This window comes from Macaca mulatta, chromosome 6, assembly GCF_049350105.2.
Source record: "Macaca mulatta isolate MMU2019108-1 chromosome 6, T2T-MMU8v2.0, whole genome shotgun sequence".
In the NCBI taxonomy this organism is placed as follows: domain Eukaryota; kingdom Metazoa; phylum Chordata; class Mammalia; order Primates; family Cercopithecidae; genus Macaca; species Macaca mulatta.
Genome location: NC_133411.1, coordinates 34,897,317 through 34,917,488, shown reverse-complemented (window position 1 = coordinate 34,917,488; position 20,172 = coordinate 34,897,317). Strand labels below are relative to the sequence as shown.

The window sequence follows — 20,172 nt, the reverse complement described above, 5'->3', positions numbered from 1 at the left end:
CTAATTGAGATTTCTAATCAAACTGAGAATAGACATAATCAGCCAGATCAAAATATCAGCTTCAGTGGTGGTGAAGCTGGCTTGGAGAGCATGTCTTGGGTGCAAATGGAAAAAAGGTTTTCCTACCCTTCACATCTGCATGCCCGCATGGGAAGCAGCTGGAGATCTGCAGGCCTCCCTCCAGTGGTTCTCTGAGCTCCAGGCTTCAAGCTCAAGAGAGATGGGGATGGAGTAGAAAGAAACAGAGAGAAATGGACCATTCAACCTATTAACCTCAGTTACTAGGAGTCTCATGGCCATCAAACTTTCACCAACAGCAGCACCCTCTCCTACCCTGGGAGAAGCATGTAAAAGGGTTATCATAAAGACCCCAAAGGGATATCTCAGTACTATCCATTCTGGAAGTGGAGGTTTCATGCCCCTATGGGAAAGAGGTAAGATTAGCATGAAGGAAAAATCAGGTAGAGGAAACACTGATTAAAAACTATCACATGGGCTGGACAGAGTGACTCATGCCTATAATCCCAGCACTTGAAGGCCGAGGTGAGAGGATCACTCCAGACCAGGAGTTCAGGACCAGCCTTGGCAACGTGGTGAGATCCCATCTCTGAAAAAAAAAAAAAAAAAAATGAATTAGCTGGGTGTGGTAGTGTCCACCAGTAATCCCAGCACTTTGGGAGGCCAAGGTGGGAGGATCCCTTGAAGCCAGTTTGAAACCATCATAGGTAACATAGTAAGACCTTGTCTCTACAATAAATATATATATATATTTAATTAGCTGGATGTGGTGTTGCATCCCTGTAGTCCTAGCTACTTGGGAGGCTGAGGCAGGAGGATTGCTTGAGCCTGTTAGAGGCTATAGTAAGCTATGATCAGGCAACTACTGCTCTTCAGCCTGGGCAACAGAGCAACATCCTGTCTCAAAAAAGAAAGAAGTATCAAATTTCAAGTTCTAAATACAATAGATCCTCATTATTTGCAGATCCATATTTGCAAATGTACCTACTTGATAAAATGTATTTGTAGCAGCACTTCTGCGGACATGCACAGAGTAGTGAAAAATTCCAGTCATCCTTATACATATGTTCATAGCTGGGTTCCGATGATAAGATACTTTGCATTCCTTTTTTGCTTTTTCTTTTCTTTTTTTTTTTTTTTTTTTTTTTTTTTCGTGACAGAGTCTCGCTCTGTCGCCCAGGCTGGTGTGCTGTGGCACAATGTCAGCTCTCAGCTCACTGCAACCTCCACCTCCCTGGTTCAAGCAATTATCCTGCCTCAGCCTCCTGAGTAACTGGGGTTACAGGCACAAGACCATGCCCAGCTAATTTTTGTATTTTTAGTAGAGACGGGGTTTCACTGTGTTGGCCAGGCTGGCCTTGAACTCTTGACCTCAAGTGATCTGCCTGCCTTGGCCTCCCAAAGTGCTGTGATTATAGGCATGAACCACCACACCCAGCCTTTTGCCTTCCTTTTCAAGGCCTGTTTAGTGCCATGTCTTTTGCATGTTTGTTTTGGTGATTTTTCTATTTCAAATGGCCCTCAACTGCAGGGCTACAATGCTGTCTGATGTTTTGAAGCACAAGAAGGCTGTGATGTGCACACTAAAGTTTGAGAGCCCTTGGGTTAGAGTGATTTCCACAGAATATGGTGTTATATAACCATGGGGTTTAGAGGTGAAGCAGTCATAATGTGTTCTTTTATTATTGGCCTGCAAGAAGTATGGTACCTGTCCAAAAAGCCTGTACAAGAATGTTCATTACAGCTTTATTCAGAATCATCAAAAACTGGAAATATATCTGGCATCCATCAACAGACAAATGAATAAACAAACTGATATATTTATTCAGTGGAATATTACTCAGCAATAAAAAGGCATCTGTCTGCCTTCTGTTCCAGAGCACCCTCACATATGCACAGCTCTGAAGTGCGAAGGAGTTAAGACCACTGGACCTCTCATCCTTCAGATGCACCAATCTGGGAGGATTCTGCATGCTTTGTATGAGGTCCCAGCATTGTTAAGCCCCAATTGCCCACAACAGCAAGCTTTATAATACACCCCCAGGTTTGTCCTTTCTCCTTCCCATCTCACCCTTCCTACTCTCTTGCTTTTATTTCCTGAGATCACCTCCTAAATAAACTATTTGCATCCAAGTCCTTGTCTCAGGTTTTGCTTTGGGGAAGTAAGATAACTGGGTGGATGTTGGGAAATGAAAGTACACTGAATATGAGTACAAGGGAAGTGTATGATTCTGTTCTCATGCTGCTAATAAAGACATACCTGAGACTGAGTAATTTATAAACAAAAAGAGGTTTAATGGACTCACAGTTCTTCATGGCTGGGGAGGCCTCACAGTCATGGTGGAAAGCGAAGGAGGAGCAAAGGCACATCTTACAAGGCAGCAGGCAAGAAAGCTTGTGCAGGAGAACTGCCCTTTATAAAACCATCAGATTTCATGAGACTTATTCACTATTACAACAACAGCATGGGAAAAACCCACCCCCATGTTTTAATTACCTCCCACTGAGTCCCTCCCATGACACATGGGGATTATGGGAACTACAAGATGAAATATGGAGAACAGTGGCCCTGAATGTGCTGCGTTGCTACCAAATCTGGCATTTCCCATTTGAACCTAGTGGGCCTACCTGATTCTCCTGCAAAACAGAATCTACCCACTCTTTCAGTCTGGCCTTGGTCAGGCCACAGCCTAGGGTGGTAGTGTGGTGTCACAGAGATGAGTACAGATGGGTCAGTATCAAGCTCCGTTCTTCTTTTTTTGGGAGGTGGGAGTGGGGAGCAGGGTCTCACTCTGTTGCCCAGGCTGAAGTGCAGTGATGCAATCATAGTTCACTGCAGCCTTGAACACTTGGTCAGGATCCATTCTTCTTACGGGTCACTCATGCCCATTTCTCAGGCCGCTCACTGGGTTCTGACCTCTCACTCTCGCAGATGCTCTGCCTGACCTCTGAGTCCCTTTGGGAGTCTCTCAATCACATTAAATGCCTCACATTGCAGAATTGGATTCTGCTTTCTTGGGCTTATGTCACTTTGCCTTATCCTTGTCATTGAAGAGACAGGTTGGTAAAAACTGCACTTCCCAAGCTCTTTACATACCGAACACAGAAAGATGATCATATTTGCATAGCCCACTGCAGTTACTGTGAACCACTAGCAGCCAGATGTGACCAGGCCTGACCACCTTGAGCCCCAAGGAGTTCAGTATCTCGGGCACACCTGTAGCCTCCATCCTATTGAGTTGTGTGGTTTTGACTCTGAATCCTTCCTGTCTTGAGTTGTCTTAATTTGATGCCTTATAGATCTAGATCTAAGGTATGTGGGGATCTCTTTTGCCCTAACTCCTTCCTATATGCCAGGCAACCTTAAACTACACCCTTATCCCCAAATATTAATAAACACAGACTATCAATACTCACAGGAGGAAGAAAAATAGTGCGCTGGAACTCAGGGAATGAAGTATTGTCAACCCACAGTGAAAGAGTATTTGGGGACAGTGAGCCCAGCTTTGGGTGCCCTCCATTCTTTCACATCCTGAGAAGCTGGCCTACAACTTATCATCTCTGCTCCCCTCATTCTGAGTCATGGGTCCAGGGTCTGGGTGGGGTCAGTTGGTTGCCAGAATGAAAAAAAAATCGGAAAAAATATCTCAAAAGGCCAATCTTAGGTTTTACAATAGTGATGTTGTCTATAGGAGCAATTGAGGAAGTCACAAATCTTGTGACCTCTGGCCAGAGGTTCTGAGCGTAGGGGATTATAGAAAGTATGCCTGCATATAAGCAGAATTCAGGCCCCTCCCATAATCCTAATCTCCTGGACTTTCATTAGCTTTACAAAGGCAGTTTTCGGTTGCAGCAAGGAAGGGATCAGTTTTAAGGAGGGACTGTTATCATCCTTGCTTCAAAGTTAAACTATAAACTAAATTCTTCCCATGGTTAGCTTGGCCTATGCCCAGGAATGAGCAAGAACAGCCAGCCTCTGAGACTAGAAGCAAGATGGAATAAGCCATGCTAGACTTCTCTCACTGTCATAATCTTTGCAAATTTGGTTTCAATCACACCCCTAGAAATAGAATAAGTTGATATTTTGGTTTATATATCAGTTTCTTGTGAACTTGGTCAGTGTATGTTAATTCTTCCAAATCAGAGAAAATTTTATTTCTAAAGCTGCCAAAACAAAGGTCAGACCTTGAACTATAGTTGATACATTCCCCCCAAAATGCCACTTCTTGAGGCCCAGTGTGAGCAGCCATCTGACCACCTACTGTGACATTGCAACCTCCACTCTCCCTGGTCTCACTCAGCAAGTGAGTGGTAGGGATGTTCAGAGAACTCCAATGTCTAGCATAGCTCCCAGCATATAGTAAGAATTTCATAACTTGTGGAAATCATCTTTATTTGTTCGCCCATTCATAGAAAAGATGTCTTGAGGGAGGAGGGGGTAGCAAACAAAGAGTTGGGGTGGGGGAGAGAGGAAAAGGTAAGAACACACAGGTCATGCTTAGGGACAAGAGAGCAGACGATGGGGTGGAGAATGTGGTAGGGTGTGTGTGTTGAGGTCACGGAGAGGAGTTGAGGTGTAAATATCAGAGGCTGAAGTGCACAGATACAGTGTCCTTCCCTGTCCATGCACTATGGCAGGAGACTGAGGGCACAGATGGGGCCATCTCAGAAGGGACTGGGGGGGAGGGTACTTCCTCCCTATGCTTGCACTAACCTGAACCCTCCTCTTGTCTCTGCTAATCCCAGCCTGTTTGCAGCTCAGGGAGTGGAGGAAGCCATGTGCCGGATGCTTCCCCAAAGTTGTGTATGGCTTCTCTGTCAGGCAGGTGGTTGGTGTGCTCCTGCCCATTCTGGGATGCTTGCTCCAGGCCTACTCCTTAGTTGAGGCCTGGGGTAAGAGTACCATGGAAGGAACAAACACCAAATGTATAAAGGTTTAAAAGTCATGAAACAAGCTACATTCTAGGCCTGGCCTCTGTTCTCATCCAACATCTCACAGCCATCCTCCCAAGGATCAGCCATATGACGGAGAGGCTAAATTAGCTAGCACTGGGCCAGCCCTGCCTCCTGAGAATTTGGTGGCTCACACCCAGGTCTCCAAGGTGATGACTAAACCCAAATCCCTGATGGAGACTGACCTGGCCAAGCTCCCTAGGGAGTCTGGAGAGGTAGGTTACTTGCTCCCATGCCTCACTTTTCCACCTCATAACCTGCAACAATTCTAAAAACCTTCCAACAATATCACATGGGCAGAGAAAGGGGAGGGAGCCAGTTATCCGCAGACCTGGTCCACCCAGGCCCCTAGACACTCACCATGGGTGCTATGGGGTGGCGAACTATAAGCTCAGCTCTTTCCCTGGTTTCCTTGGGCCCACACTGTGATTTTTGCATCCCCAGCCTGCACTTATAGGCTGTCAGGCCCATACCCTTCTCTGGCCTGGCGAGCCCAATGTGTGTATTGTATTTTGATAATTCTTATTCACTCAGTCGGTTACAAAACTCAAAAAACTTTGTTTCCAAGCCACAAAGACAAAAGTATTTGCATTTAAGCCTTTTGGAATACTGGCCCTTAGAAAGCCAGGCTTGGGGCAGGGGCTCCTCTTGCCAGCCCTAGAAGCAGTACTGCCCACTCCAGTGTAGTTCATGAGAATTTCCAATTATGAGCAAAGATGCTTGTGGGAAAAGGACCTTGTGGCCAAGTAGGGTCCAGGCTTATCCTGGGCAATAGGATAGATGAATGACTAGGAAAGTTGTTGGCATGCTCCAGCCCTGAAGCCCAGGTTTCAGAGGGCTACTCAGGAAGGCAAGCTGTTAAGTCATGACTGACTGGACAGAATGGGATCAACAAATTAGAACCAATGTTTCTTGAGCTCAAACTCTGAGGTGTGCTTCCAACCCACTTCCAGCCCATCAGCCTCCACTCCTGCCTAATGAAAGGAATGTGATTCACAAAGGACCCAGAAGAAAAAGACATAGGCAGAGGGGCTATATAGGCAAAGCCTATTTCAAATGCACCAATTATCAGGCTGGGCATGGTGGCTTATGCCTGTAATCCCAGCACCTTGGGAGGCTGAGGTAGGTGGATCACTTGAGGTCAGGATTTCGAGACCAGCCTGGCCAACCTTACGAAACCCATCTTGTCTCTACTAAAATAAAAATAAAAATTAGCCCGGCATGATTGCACACACCTGTAGTCCCAGCCACTCGGGAGGCTGAGGCAAGAGAATTGCTTGAACCCAGGAGGCGGAGGTTGCAGTAAGCTGAGATCGTGCCACTGCACTCCAGCCTGGGCAACACAGCAAGACTCCATCTCAAAAAAAAATCAAGGTCAAATGTAACAATTATCTTTTCTCTGCACTCAGACAAAGAATCTAATTATCACTCTGAATCATTAATAAACTATTGGGATTTTACAAAACGTTCCCATATTTCACTCTAGGAAGCCAAACTCAGTAACTCCTTATTAAGTTATCAAGCATGATGAATACATCTGGAGGGTGAAGTAACAGCAGGACCATTTGGGACTTTGCTTCTGTTGTTCCCATATAAGGATTATCGGGAATTGAATGCCCAGAAGGGATTTCAGGACCAGGTGCCAAGAGACAGCATATCTGTTACCTCTTTGCACATCAGTAGGATGGTGTTAACAATATTTGGCCTACCTCAGAACCTCTCAGTGTGGCTGGGGAGCTAAAACAGAGTACAGGAAAGGGCCTGGCAAAGATGGTGGGCCCAAGATACATCCACTGCCACTCAGCCACCCATAGGAGAAGCTGCGTCCTTGAGAGTCACACCATCCACCTAATATCCCTCTTTCACTCCTTGTCTCTATCATCTTTCATCCCTCCTCCATATTTATCAAGGCCTTTGGCTCCTGCTTCAGTCTTCCTTCTGGAAATAAACAAAAACCAACCAAATGAGAAAAATAAAGTCTATTTATTCTGAACTTACTATAGCAAGGGAGTCAGCCAGTCAGTGTCTTTTGGCAGAGACTCAAGGACAGATAGAGGAGTGGGAAACCTGACAGTGGACAAAAGGGAAGGCTTCAGGTGTGCCCTGATGGGAAGCTGTTGGCTTGGGAAGCTGTAGGAGGCTAATGAGAAGCAGTCATCCTATGTCATTGATTAAGGGTGCATATTTGACTTTCTCTGTTTGGTCCTAACTTACAAATAGGGACAAAAATTTGGGAAGCTTTCAGTTATTAATCAAGTCCTGGTCATTTGGGGCTGATTGCTACCAGAGTTGTTTAGCTTCTTGGATTGTCACTAAAATATACCAATCTAGGCTGGAAATGGTGGCTCACACCTGTAATCCCAGGACTTTGGGAGGCCGAGGCAAGTGGATCACTTGAGTCCAGGAGTTTGAGTCCAGTCTGGGTAATATGGCAAAACCCCATCTCTACAAAAAAGCAAAAATAAAAATAAATTAACTGGGCATGGTGGCGTGTGCCTGTGGCCCCAGCTACTCAGAAGGCTGAGGTGGGAGGATCACTTAAGCCAGGGAAGTGGAGGTTGCAGTGAACAGTGATTGCACCACTGCACCCCAGCCTGGACAACAGAGTGAGACTCTGTCTCATAAAATAAAAACAGCAATCTGGCTTCCTGCAGTACTGACTTACAGCAGGCTGGCTTCTTGGGTTGCCTATTGTAGATAAAGAGGTTGACTTCCTGGGAAGGTTGCTGTAGGTTGTGGGTCAAAGTTCTATGGTCTGGACATTGTCTATTTGTATATTCATCCTCACTTCCCATTGCCAGTCCTACTCTTTTTTTGAGAAATTCAATGTCTAATGACCCATCTAATTCCCCAGCCTTGTGCTCTCAAACTTCAGTTTACACAAGTTACATGGAAGAATTTTTTTTTAATGCAAGCTCTTTGGCCCCAATTCCAGTGATTCAGGAGGATTTAGCAGGTCTGGTGTAGGCCCCAGAATTTTCAGGTGATGCAGAGACAGATGGCCCAAGGGTCACAGAGCAGTTCTCTATTCTCTCAATTGCTTGGCCTGGTCAGCAAAATGGACCCAGGGTCTCGCAGAGGTCTTGAAGAGTTCTAGGCCATTTCTATTTTTAGAAGATTCCAGCATATTTAAAAATGAAGAATTATCAAAGTTATCAAAATGTAAATGTTTATATAAATAGGAGACACACACACACACATACCCCTAATTGCATTTGAGGTAAACAGCCAAAGTCTAAACATGAAGCCTTCCTAAGGTGGTCAGCCCTGGTACGATGTGTAGGCGCAACGGTCCTGAAGGGAACACGCAGACCAACCTAAACCCTTAGGGCTTCTTTCTTGTAGAAATAAGCCAGAAAAATAAAAGTAAATTTTTTAAAAGACACATTAACCAATGAAATAAACATATGGTGAACTGATTTTTGATAAAGATGCCAAGAACACACAATGGGGGAAGGACGGTCCCTTCAATAAATGAGAAAACTGGATATTCACATATAAAAGGATAAAAGTGTACCTTTATCTCACGCCTCATACAAGAACCAACTCAAAATGAAATAAGATGTAAAACATAAGACCTAGAACTATAAAATTACTGGAAGAAAACATATTAAAAAAAACTCCACGACATGGCCTGAGCAGTGATTTTATGGATATGACCCCAAAAACACAAGCAACAAAAGCAAAAATAGACAAATGGGATTGTGTCAAACTAAAAAGCTTCTGTACAACAAAGGAAACAATTAACAGAGTGAAGAGATAAGCCCCAGACTAGGAGAAAATATTTGCAAATCATTCATAAGGGGCTAATATCCAAAATACACAAGGGAAATCAAACTATCCAATAACAAGAAAACAAATAACCTTATTTAAAAATGGGCAAATGACTTGAATAGACATTTATCAAAAGAAGACATACAGATGGCCAATAGATACATATTTTAAATGCTCAACATCTGTAACAATAAGAGAAGTGCAAATTAAAGCCACAATAAGCTATCACCTTACACATGTTACATAGGCTATCGTCGAAAAGATGTAAGATAACAAGTGTTGGTGAGGTTTTTGAGAAAAGGCAATCTTTATACACTGTTGGTGGTATTATAAATTATTACAGCCATTTTGGAAGACAGTGTGGAGGTTATTCAAAAAACTAAAAATAGAATTACTATATGATCCAGCAATCCCACTACTATGTATATACCCAAAGGAACTAAATTAGTATGTGGAATAGATATCTGTACTTCCACATTTATTGCAACATTATTCACACTAGCCGAGATGTGGAAGCAACCTAAGCATTCATCAATGAATGAATAGATTTTTAAAATGTGGTATATACACATACAATGGAATACAGTACTATTCAGCCTTTAAAAATAAATAAACAAACATAAAACAAAACCCAAGAAATTCTGTCATTTGTGACAACATGGATAAACATCAAGGACATTATGTTAAGTGAAATAAGCCAGGCACAGATACGGTACGATTTCACAGCATGTGGAATCTAAAACATTCAAACTTACAGAAATAGAGTGGAATGGTAGTTACCAGAGGCTGCTGGTTGAGTTCCTTCAAGCAAAGATTTCGAAACTCTGGTGATGTTGTTCATACTCAGAGTGACCTATCAATACGGGCATGCATGAGCATGACCTGAGTATTTTGCCAGACTTCCTTAGTGGTCCAGACAATGGCTGGTCCAGGGAGAGATCCAGAGCATGCGTGGACTCCTGTGGTGATGAGACTTTTGAAGTACATATCAAGTTATTGGGCTTTAACTCTCAATGTTTCTTCAGATCCTTGTGGGTGGGGTGTGGGGAAGGCCAGCTACAAAGCAACCTAGAGTTCCAATAAGAATCTGAGCAGTTAGGATGTAATTCTCAGTGATGCCACATCAGGAGGTAGAGGGTTGTGGCTAGATTTTTAAAAAAATGGAAGAATTGAAAATTTGGTAAGAGTTGGCGATGAATGAAAGATGACAGGATTCAGTTCAATTTCTAGGTAAGTAACATGTTAACATGTTTTGGAGATTTTTTTCATATTCATTAGTTACCTACAATTAACAAAGAGATGCTATATAGCTCAAAGACAATGGATATGATCAGAATCTGATAAACCACAATAGTGTGCTATAATTTTCTATGAAAAACGAAATTTTTCTCAATAGTTATCCTTTTATGGTCAAAGACAATCCCAAAGAAAAATTTTTCTTGACTATAAAATAGGGTCAATATCATTAGATTTGGCCTGATCTTTTACATAAATACAGCAAGAATGGTAATTTATACCATGGACCTTTTTTAGTTTGCTTTACTGAAATTTTTCATAAGGAATCTGAGTTTAGACTTCTAAAAGCATGTCAAGGCTAGGAAGCCAGGCCAATAACTCAATACCAGACTTTACCTTCAGTACCTTTAGATTTGGATGAACTCCTCTCTTCTCAAGGTTTCCAAAATATTGTAAAGTTTCCGGGCCTGCCAGGATGTGACCTTCCTTACTCACCTATAAGGCTGGAAACTCTGTAAGCCAGATACCAGGGTGGGTTTTCCCAAGAGAGCTTTGTAGGCATTAGCTACATAAAATCAACCTTAGCTCCTAACAGTTGATTCTATGTTTCTATGACCGTCATTCTCAAATATGACATGTCAGTCAAGTCAGTCAAAGCTTTGGTTTATATAACCAATGTTTCTAATTATGTCCTGTTAACAAAGGGGTCAGAGTCATTGAATCTATGCAGAAAAATTATGTTGCCATGAAAATAAAAATATAAGAATTTGCAGATTCTGGAAGAATCAAGCCAAGGAAAAATATAATTGTTCCAGTTCTGTTTGCAAAAGTATAATCTACTAAATTGTTACACGTTACAAAGAATGTGGAAGAGAGAAAGAGTTTCCTTATAATTAAGACATAGAACAGCATCCACAAGATTCCAAACAAAATCCAAAATCATTTTTTATGAGTCCTGTGTAATTCATTCAAAGAACTATAATCCATTCAGTCATATATAATTAATTATTATTCTGTTCAATCCTGGGTTAGCAATATCATTAACCCATTGGCTTCTCCACTAGAGTTCTAGAAATCTTGACTCAGTACAGTGGTATGGTCTCAAAAATAATTAAGAAATGCCGTCAGCCTGGGCCTGATGGCTCATACCTATAATCCCAATACTTTGGGAGGCCAAGGAGGGAGGATTGCTTGAGCCCAGGAGTTCAAGACCAGCCTGGGCAACATAGTGAGACCCAGTCTGTACAAAAAGTTAGATAACTAGCCTAGCATGGTAGCACACACCTGTGGTCCCTGCTACTTGGGAGGCTGAAGTGGGAGGATTGCTTAAGCCCAGGATATCAAGGCTGCAGTGTGAGATGTAATTGCACTAGTGCACTCCAACCTGGGCAACACTGTGAGACTCTGTCTGAAAAAAAACCAAACAAACAAGAAATGCCATCAGAAGCTTGTGCCCTAGAAGCCTATGACCCAGAGTACCTGAAATAGTCCTTTCCATGAATCTCTGAGACAGTTCTTTTTTCCTAAAGATGACTGGGTACTTTACACATTTTCTCTTATTTCTCATATTTAACAAGACACTTTTCTTTTTTTTTATTATTATACTTTAAGTTCTAGGGTACATGTGCATAAAGTACAGGTTTGTTACATATGTATACATGTGCCATGTTGGTGTACTGCAAAATCTCACTTTTATTTGAAGCATAGAAAAGTGTCTTGCTATTTACATTAGGTAAACACATTAGGTATATCTCCTAATGTAAATAACAAGACACTTTTCTATGCTTCAAATAAAAGTGAGATTGTTGACAAGTGATATGGTTTGTCTGTGTCCCCACTCAAATCTCATCTTGAATTGTAACTCCTACAATTCCCACATGTCTTGGGAGAAATCTGGTGGGAGGTAATTGAATCATGGGGGCAGGTTTTTCCCATGCTGTTCTCATGATAGTGAATAAGTCTCACGAGATCTGATGGTTTTAAAAATGGGAGTTTCCCTGCACAAGCTCTCTCTGTCTCTGCCCACCACCATCCATGTAAGACATGACTTGCTCCTCCTTGCCTTTGGCCCTGATTGTGATGCCTCCCCAGCCATATGGAACTGTAAGTTCATTAAACCTCTTCTCCTTCCCTGTCTCTGGGGTGTATGTCTTTATCAGCAGTGTGAAAACGGACTAATACAACAAGTAATTTCAACGTACTTTCCAGGTGAGAAAGGAGGAACCAAGATATAAACATGCAAAGTACTGAAACATTCCCTTGATAAGAATTGAGTCCTTGGCTTTATGTGAGATGAGCTCGTTATCACTAGGTATATTACAGGTTTACTCTAATTTCTCTAATTTGATAGATTTGGAAATAAGGAAGTCTTTGTTCTTCCTTCAAAAAAAAAATAATACTAAAAAATTCTGAACTTCTAAGATTCAATTTTGGCCATTAATTTTAAAAATGTATCAAGCTGATGTTTTGTGATTAACCTTTTAAGATTCAAATCCAAGGCAATAAATGAATTTTTAAAATAACACAAGTGAAGGAGTAATAATCTTCAGAAAGCTGAGAGTTGTAGTCTGTCATTCAGGGATCTTGGTTCAGTATTCATGTCAAATGTAACCACAAAGACATATTTTCTCAAGTATTTTCTAAAATAATTTGGTTCTTAAAAAATGTTATAGCCTATTTATGCCATATGTGCTTTTTCCCCCAACATCAGAATAGAGGCTGGCTGTTATAGGAGGTTCCTGGTACTAAGAAGAAAGAAAAAAATGAAAGGATTGTTTCAGCTATCAATGGGTTGAAAGAAGACTTTGTTTTAATAAAGTTGAAATTGCATCTTATAACGAGATTTTTTTTCTTTTTTACTGGTCAGTCACATGAAAGGTATCATGCTCTGTTTAGTATACTACCTTTTCAAAACAATATTAACAAAGAAAACTTTTTTTTTTGAGACAGAGTCTCACTCTATCACCCAGGCTGGAGTGCAGTGGCACAATCTCAGCTTACTGCAACCTCCGCCTTCTGGATTCAAGCAATTTTCGTGCCTCAGCCTCCAGAGTAGCTGGGATTACAGGCATGCTCCACCACACATGGCTAATTTTTTGTGATTTAAGTAGAGATGGGGTTTCACCATGTTGGCCAGGCTGGTCTCGAACTCCCAACCTCAGGTGATGCGCCCACCTCAACCTCCTAAAGTGCTGAGATTACAGGCATGAACCAGGTATACACCATGCCTAGCCAAGAAAACTTTAGAGAAGCATTCACCAAAGTGAATACTGGTGAACATAATGCTGCAAACCTTCCCCCAAAAAAGAAGATTTCCAGGGTCACATAGGATTAGAATACCCTGAATTCTCAATATTCTTCCTATAGTTTCACACTGCACTTAGCATATTAAAAGCTCTAGGAAGTCCTAAAAGTATGGAAACTTTTTTCATTTTGCTTAGCACACTATTTTCCAATTTTTTTTTTCGTTTTCTTTGTCATAACAACAATTGTCATTTCTGCTCAATCTGATTTTGAAGAACATCACTTTGGGAAGCACTAATCCAGAAAAGGACCAGAATGCTGACAATGTGTGTGTGTTTTATTGGTTACACAGACCAGCCCTCATACAACGTGGGAGGGGACTAGACAAGGGTGTGAATATCAGGGAGCGGGGATTGCAGGGAGTCCTCGTGGAGGCTGGCTACCACATCACATTTTGAATAACTCCGGCAAAAAAATTATCACCAACTCATACTAAAACTCTTCCCGCTTTATACTTTTGCCTAGATTCCATTCCAAAACTGAACTGTTACATTTGGCAAGTAATACATGGCAAGTAATACAAAATATCTGTAATATTATAACAGATAAAACAATAACCTATTGTTACATAATAGGTTTGATAGTTTTCAGTATGGACGATAGAGTCAGGCAGTTAGAAAAATTCAGCATAGGGCCAGGCAAAGTGGCTCACACTTGTAATCCTAGCATTTTGGGAGGCCAAGGCAGGTGGATCACTTGAGATCAGGAGTTCAAGACCAGCCTGGCCAACATGGTGAAACCCCGTCTTTACTAAAAAGGCAAAAATTAGCTGGGTGTCATGGCACGTGCCTGCAATCCCAGCTACTTAGGAGGCTGAGGCAGGAGAATCGCTTGAACCCAGGAGGCAGAGGTTGCAGTGAACCGAGATCGTGCCATTGCACTCCAGCCTTGGAGACAAGAGAGAAACTCCATCTCAAAAAATGAAAAAAAAAAAAAAAAGAAAAGAAAAAGAAAAAGAAGAAATCAGCATATTCTTTGTATTCTGTGGCTTTGTAAGGCAAAAACTACATATCCATACAAAAGACTCTTTGGGGGAGCATGATCAAACACTGAAACAGATGGCCTGAACATCCTGATATTTTTTTGGAGTGACTGATCAAAGACAAGATACTGGTTTTCACTGAGCCCAACTTGGCAGGAATTGTTGGCCTCTGACCTTCTCATTCCTGTACTCTAGCCACAATGTCTCCTTTTATAAACTGAGTCCCAGCATCATGCATGATCAGTCCTGCCCCATTCTGGGAGTGGAAGAGGAGCTCCGAAGACAATGTGCCCAGGGTCAAGCTCTATGCTTGGTGCTGGTGTCCGGTTTCTTGTTTCCTGTTGGCCTAGGCCTTCAGCTCTGTCTTTCAACTGTCCTGGAATTCTGGTGCCAGGGTCTGACCTCACTGATGTGGACTCGCTGCCTTGACCCACAAAACCTCCATTCCATGCTGACTCCCAGCCCTGCTCCACACTCTCTGAACTAGCTGGCCTTCCTTGACCTGACCTCTGTCCTGCCTCTTTTTTTTTTTTTTTTTTTTGTTTTCTTTTTCCACGTATACATATGCATATATTTTTTTCTGTAAAATGTCCCAGTTCTTCCAGAACTTATAAACATGATTTATACCGAGGGGTAGATGGGAAAGTGGACAGCGGCAGGGCAGACTGACCAGGGATGGGGAAATCCTCTCACTGCCCCCTTGAAGCAAGGCCAGGCCCTTTGGAGGATGGGGACTCCAATACATTCCTCCCTGAGGTTGTCCGGCTGCCTCTACCCCTCGTTCTCAGAATCCTGTGTGCCACTCAATTCCGGAATCCCTTCCAGGACCGACCCCAGGCCCACTGGACATGCTGCCCCTGGTACTCAGAATCCAGAAGCGCCAGTCGGTTCCAGAATCCCCTTCTCAGCTGCTGGGGTGGTTGGGTCCCTCCTTTCTGCTGTCCACCTGACCCCAGAGGAGGGGAGGGGAGCCCAGGTCTACCCTCTGTGGCAGGAAGAGGGTGGAGGTAGAATCTGAAGGAGGATAGGGTATGGAAGGGTCAGGAGGGCTTAGCCGATGGTGAAGCCAAAGCCACACCATAACTTGTTCTTGCAGTGATTCAGGAAGGCCCCGAGGGCCGGTATCAGAGGCAGGGGTGGGAGCTCCTCCAGCGTGGCACCCAGGATCCAGTTGCTTTCCACAGACCCTTTGAAGAGGAGGTTGATCTTCGGCAGGTCCAGCTTTTACCCAAAGGAGACATTGGTGTCCTGCAGCCTTGTACTGGCCTCAAACTCCACATCCACCTATAGCTGGTCACTGGGTTTGTGGTATTATGTCCAACCCAACGTTACCGTTGCCAACCAGTTGTTTGATGTGTATTTCCCAGTTAGAGACTTGACAGTGCCCTCCTCCCCAGGCCATCGGTGGTAGACCCGCTCTCTGCCCAGGGCCAGGCAAGGCGTTATGCTCTGTAGGTAGTGGGTTATGAGGATTCCTGAACCCATCAGGACGTCTGGGTTCCCCAGGGTGACATCCACTATGAAGTCAGAGCCCTGGTACTCCCCATCCACCTGCCAGTTCACAAACTTCGACTGCTAGGTCTGGATGGCCATATTGGACCTGAGGCTGGGGCCCAGCTGGTGAATGACCTGAGCATTGAGGCCGCCACTGTTGTCCATGTCACCCACCAGTACAGGGAATGCCTCTGTGGGACTCAGCTGCTTTGTTCCCATATACATGACACCAAAGTGGTAGTTGGACTCCCTGATTGTGCTGAGGGTTACTGTGTGGTTCACCTGAAAATGCTTACTCAACCCTTTGTTCACTGTGAACTTGACACCTTCCATCTACAGCTCCTTGAACTTCCGGTGGCACTCCTCCAATGTGCAGGGCTTGGGCAGGCAGCCGCAGGCCCCTTCCTCGGCACCCTCTGAGGCACTGGCGGTTGCAGTCCCGGGTGTCCGTTCCGAACCTCCACCCACACTGGTCCTGGCGCCCAGGCCGCCTCCCAGCGGCTGCAACCTGAAGCCCGGATGCTAGGACGGAGGTGGCCGCAGCCCCACGAGGGCGGGCAGAGGTGGTGGCGGCTGCCCTGCAGGCAGCGAGCTGGCTACCAACATGTTCCCCATGGTCACCTACGAGGGGAGAGGTCAGAGGGCGAAGGTCGGGGCCTACGCGCCCCAGACTCAGCCCCAGCAAACTCCCGCTCAGCTCAGGGCCCGGGTTCTCATTGGCGGCGGCGCCTGCTCCCGGCCTGTCCTGCCTCATTTAGGTACCTGCTGTGGTTACTTCCACCTGGGCTGGCTGACTTGGCCCTAGATTCGCACATTCCGGCCTGACACAGTCTTGTCTTAATATGACGTGTCCATTGCTTTCCTTAGCCTCTTTTCTGGTGCAAAATTGAATACCATCACATACATTTCCTTATATAAAAGATTGAAACATCGTTATTGTCTATGTCTCCTGTCTGTATATTTTTTAAATATTTTCTATTTTTTCTTATTTCTATCAGAAATAAAATCTTAGGCAAAATAAACATTTTATACCTTTTTTTATTATTTTATTCATTCATCCATTCACTTAATGATTCAAGCTTACATACCTTCCACATACCTGGGATATTTCCCCAACTAAAGCTTCCATCCCTCTTCACACCTGTCACGCCTCTCCATTGACAGTGGAGTCTATTTCCTTTCTCTTTGAATCAGAGCTGGCCTATGGTTGCTCTGACCCACAGAATGTGGGAAAAGAGGCCCCCTGCTGATCCCCGGCCTGGGCTTAAGAAACCTGGCAGTTTCCAGTTTGCTCTCCATGGCCATAAGCCACTGTATTAAAAAAATGCAGTATGCTGTTGGAGAAAAGGCGGCAACTAAGGCAGCAGCTATGTGAGTCAGACATGTCTAGCCCCAGTTAAGGCGTCCCAGCCAACACCATGTGGAACAGAGATCAGCATGCCCTACCCAGTCCTGCCCACGTGGCAGCATCCCACTAACAAGGATCTGGGTTTTGTTGTTTTCAACCACTAAGTCTTGGGGTAGTTTGTAATGGAGCAATAAGTAGCATACATTAAAAACATGAAACTTTGAAACAACTAAATATGAAACTTGTAAATTAACACAAAAAAATATATCCGGGGAATAAGAGTCAACTTCTGGGTCTACCGTCTACTCTCAGGACTGAATCATGTTTAATTGGATCCAAAGAAAGTTATTGGTTTTAAAAAAGCAGAGGACTCAGCATCCAGCTTACAGGAAATTAATAAGAAAGCGATTAGTGAAAATTGGAAACAGGTAGGTAGAGAATAATGATTCCAGAAATTAGAGTAACCCAATGGTTTTCAATCCTGCCAATAAACCAGAATCATCTGAGGCCTTTTTGAAAGTGCAGATTTCTGGGTCCCATGCTTTAAGATCCTGACTTAAATAATCTGGGGTGGGATCCAGAATAGCATTCTGAAATACTGCTGGGGTTTAGAAGGGACTGTGAAGAATAAAAATAAACCTGCAGCTGAAAGGGCAATGGTTAGTAAATAATGTATTATGTATTTCAAATAGGAAAAAGAGGATTTTAAGGTCTCATGACAAAGAAATGATAAATACTTGAAGTGATGGATGTGCTAATTACCTTGATTTGATCATTCTGGCACTGGTTTCCAGTTTCTTGTTCCCTGTTGGCCTGGGGCCCCAGCTTTTTGTCTTTCAACCGTCCTGGATTTCTGGTGCCAGGATCTGACCTCACTGATGTGGACTTCCTGCCTTGACTCACAAAACCTCCATTCTACACGGACTGCCTGCTCTGCACTCTCAGAAGTGGCCTTCCTGGACCCGACCTCTGTCTCGCCTTACTTAGGTACCTACTGTGGATACTTCCTTCCAGGGAGTATATATTTATGACGTACATCAGATTGTACACCATAAATACACACAATTATTATTTGTCAATTAAAAATCAAACTTTTTTAAAATAAAAAATTGGGTTTGTTAATTTGTTGTTGTTGTTGTTGTTTAGAGACAGGATATCTGTTGCCCAGTCTGAAATGCAGTGGTGCAATCTTAGCTCACTGTTACCTCAAACTCCAGGGCTCAAGTGATCCTCCTGCTTCAGCCTCCAGAATAGCTGGGACTACAAGTGTGCACTTGCGCAGCTAATATTTTATTTTTATAGAGAGGGGGTCTCCTTACGTTGACCTCCCAAAGTGCTGGCATTACTGCTGTGAGCCACAATGCCTGGCCCCTAAAAATGTGTTTCAAACTTCCAAATATACGGCTTGTTGCTTGTTTTTTTTGTTGTTGTTTTTTTTTGTTTTTTTTTTTTTTGAGGCGGAGTCTCGCTCTGTCGCCCAGGCTGGAGTGCAGTGGCGCGATCTCGGCTCACTGCAAGCTCCGCCTCCCGGGTTCCCGCCATTCTCCTGCCTCAGCCTCCCGAGTAGCTGGGACTACAGGCGCCGCCACCACGCCCGGCTAATTTTTTTGTATTTTTAGTGGAGACGGGGTTTCATTGTGTTAGCCAGGATGGTCTCGATCTCCTGACCTCGTGATCCGCCCGTCTCGGCCTCCCAAAGTGCTGGGATTACAGGCTTGAGCCACCGCGACCGGCCCTTGTTGCTTGTTTGTTTGATTTTCTATCTAAATTGCATTGTTATCTGAGAATGCAATCTGCAATCGGGCTAGGGTTAGAAATTTGGGCTAGGGCTTTATCTGTAATTTCTGTTGCATAACAAAAAATAAATATTTTATAATATAAAAAGCTTATATAAGGTAATGAGAAAAATATGCTTTTCTTAACATGAGAAAAGGATAGGAACTAGTAGTTATGGCCTCAAACTAGCCTAGAAACATTAAAAAAACCCAAATTAAAAACAATACACTGTTTTATCGACAAAATTAGCTAATGTTTATAAAATTCTAACACAGGAGAACATTGTGTTAGAATAGCCAAAATACCAAAGAATAAGAATTCACAAATAGAATAGAATTATCAGCTAATACCATATTTCAGAAAAGCAATTGGGCCCTATATATCAAAGAATGTTTAAAATGTGTATGCTCTTTGACTCAGTAGTTTCATTTTCAACACTTATTCTCTCAAAATAATAAATACCAACAAGAGATACATATATAATACCTGTATTGGGGTAGAAATGGAATACTAAAGTTATAAAAAGGAGGAGGAAGTATATACTTCCCAAAAGGCTAATATCATAAATGAGAGTGATGTCAATTCTATCCGTGCCAACCTAGAAAAGAGTGATACAATGTGTTGCATAACGCTTGGAATGGGAAGTAAAGAAATCAATTTTTTAGAATGAGTTTAAAATAAACTCATCATGTGGTGCCTTATATAGGACACACTGTAGGTCATTTTAATCAATAACCTGAATGGTTTTACAGCAAATCTGATCCTCACATTGTCTAAAAATTAAACTAAATAATGAGTAGGAGAGGACCAAGTTAATGTCACATAAATATATAGCTTTATTGTAATTAGTGTAATGTAAAGATCTCACAATTCAACACAAAGTAAATGAATAACATATTCCCTAAGACAATCTGGACTAAACATCATTTTCCTCTGCTTAGCTGTTGAAAGTAGTGAAATAATCGATAATTCAAGGTTATTTTCCAACTAGAAAATTTTTGGAGCAGTTATCATCCATTTTGTCACTCAGCTGTAGAAAAAGTCCAGCAATGTTCCTGCGGAGTGGTGGATTCTGAACGGGGTAATTTCCTGATGCACCTGCCAGAATGAATTAGCTACCTATTGCACAGCCAGGCACCTGCACGCCATGATCTGTTGCATGGAGCTATTTAAATTCTGGTGAATGTGAAGGAAGCCAAATTATTTCCCCCAAGATATTGAGGGTTGTTAAGTTAAACACACTGAATGAACTTAGGGAAATGCTCTGCCCCAGCCTCTGTTTGCCCAA

The 20,172-nt window shown here is 43.0% G+C and overlaps 1 pseudogene; it reads right to left on the bottom strand.

Annotated features, from left to right (window-relative positions):
• Window positions 1–14,258: 14,258 nt before the first annotated feature.
• LOC697730 (mitochondrial import receptor subunit TOM40 homolog pseudogene) lies at window positions 14,259–16,375 on the bottom strand (annotated as a pseudogene).
• Between the last annotated feature and the right edge of the window lie 3,797 nt (window positions 16,376–20,172).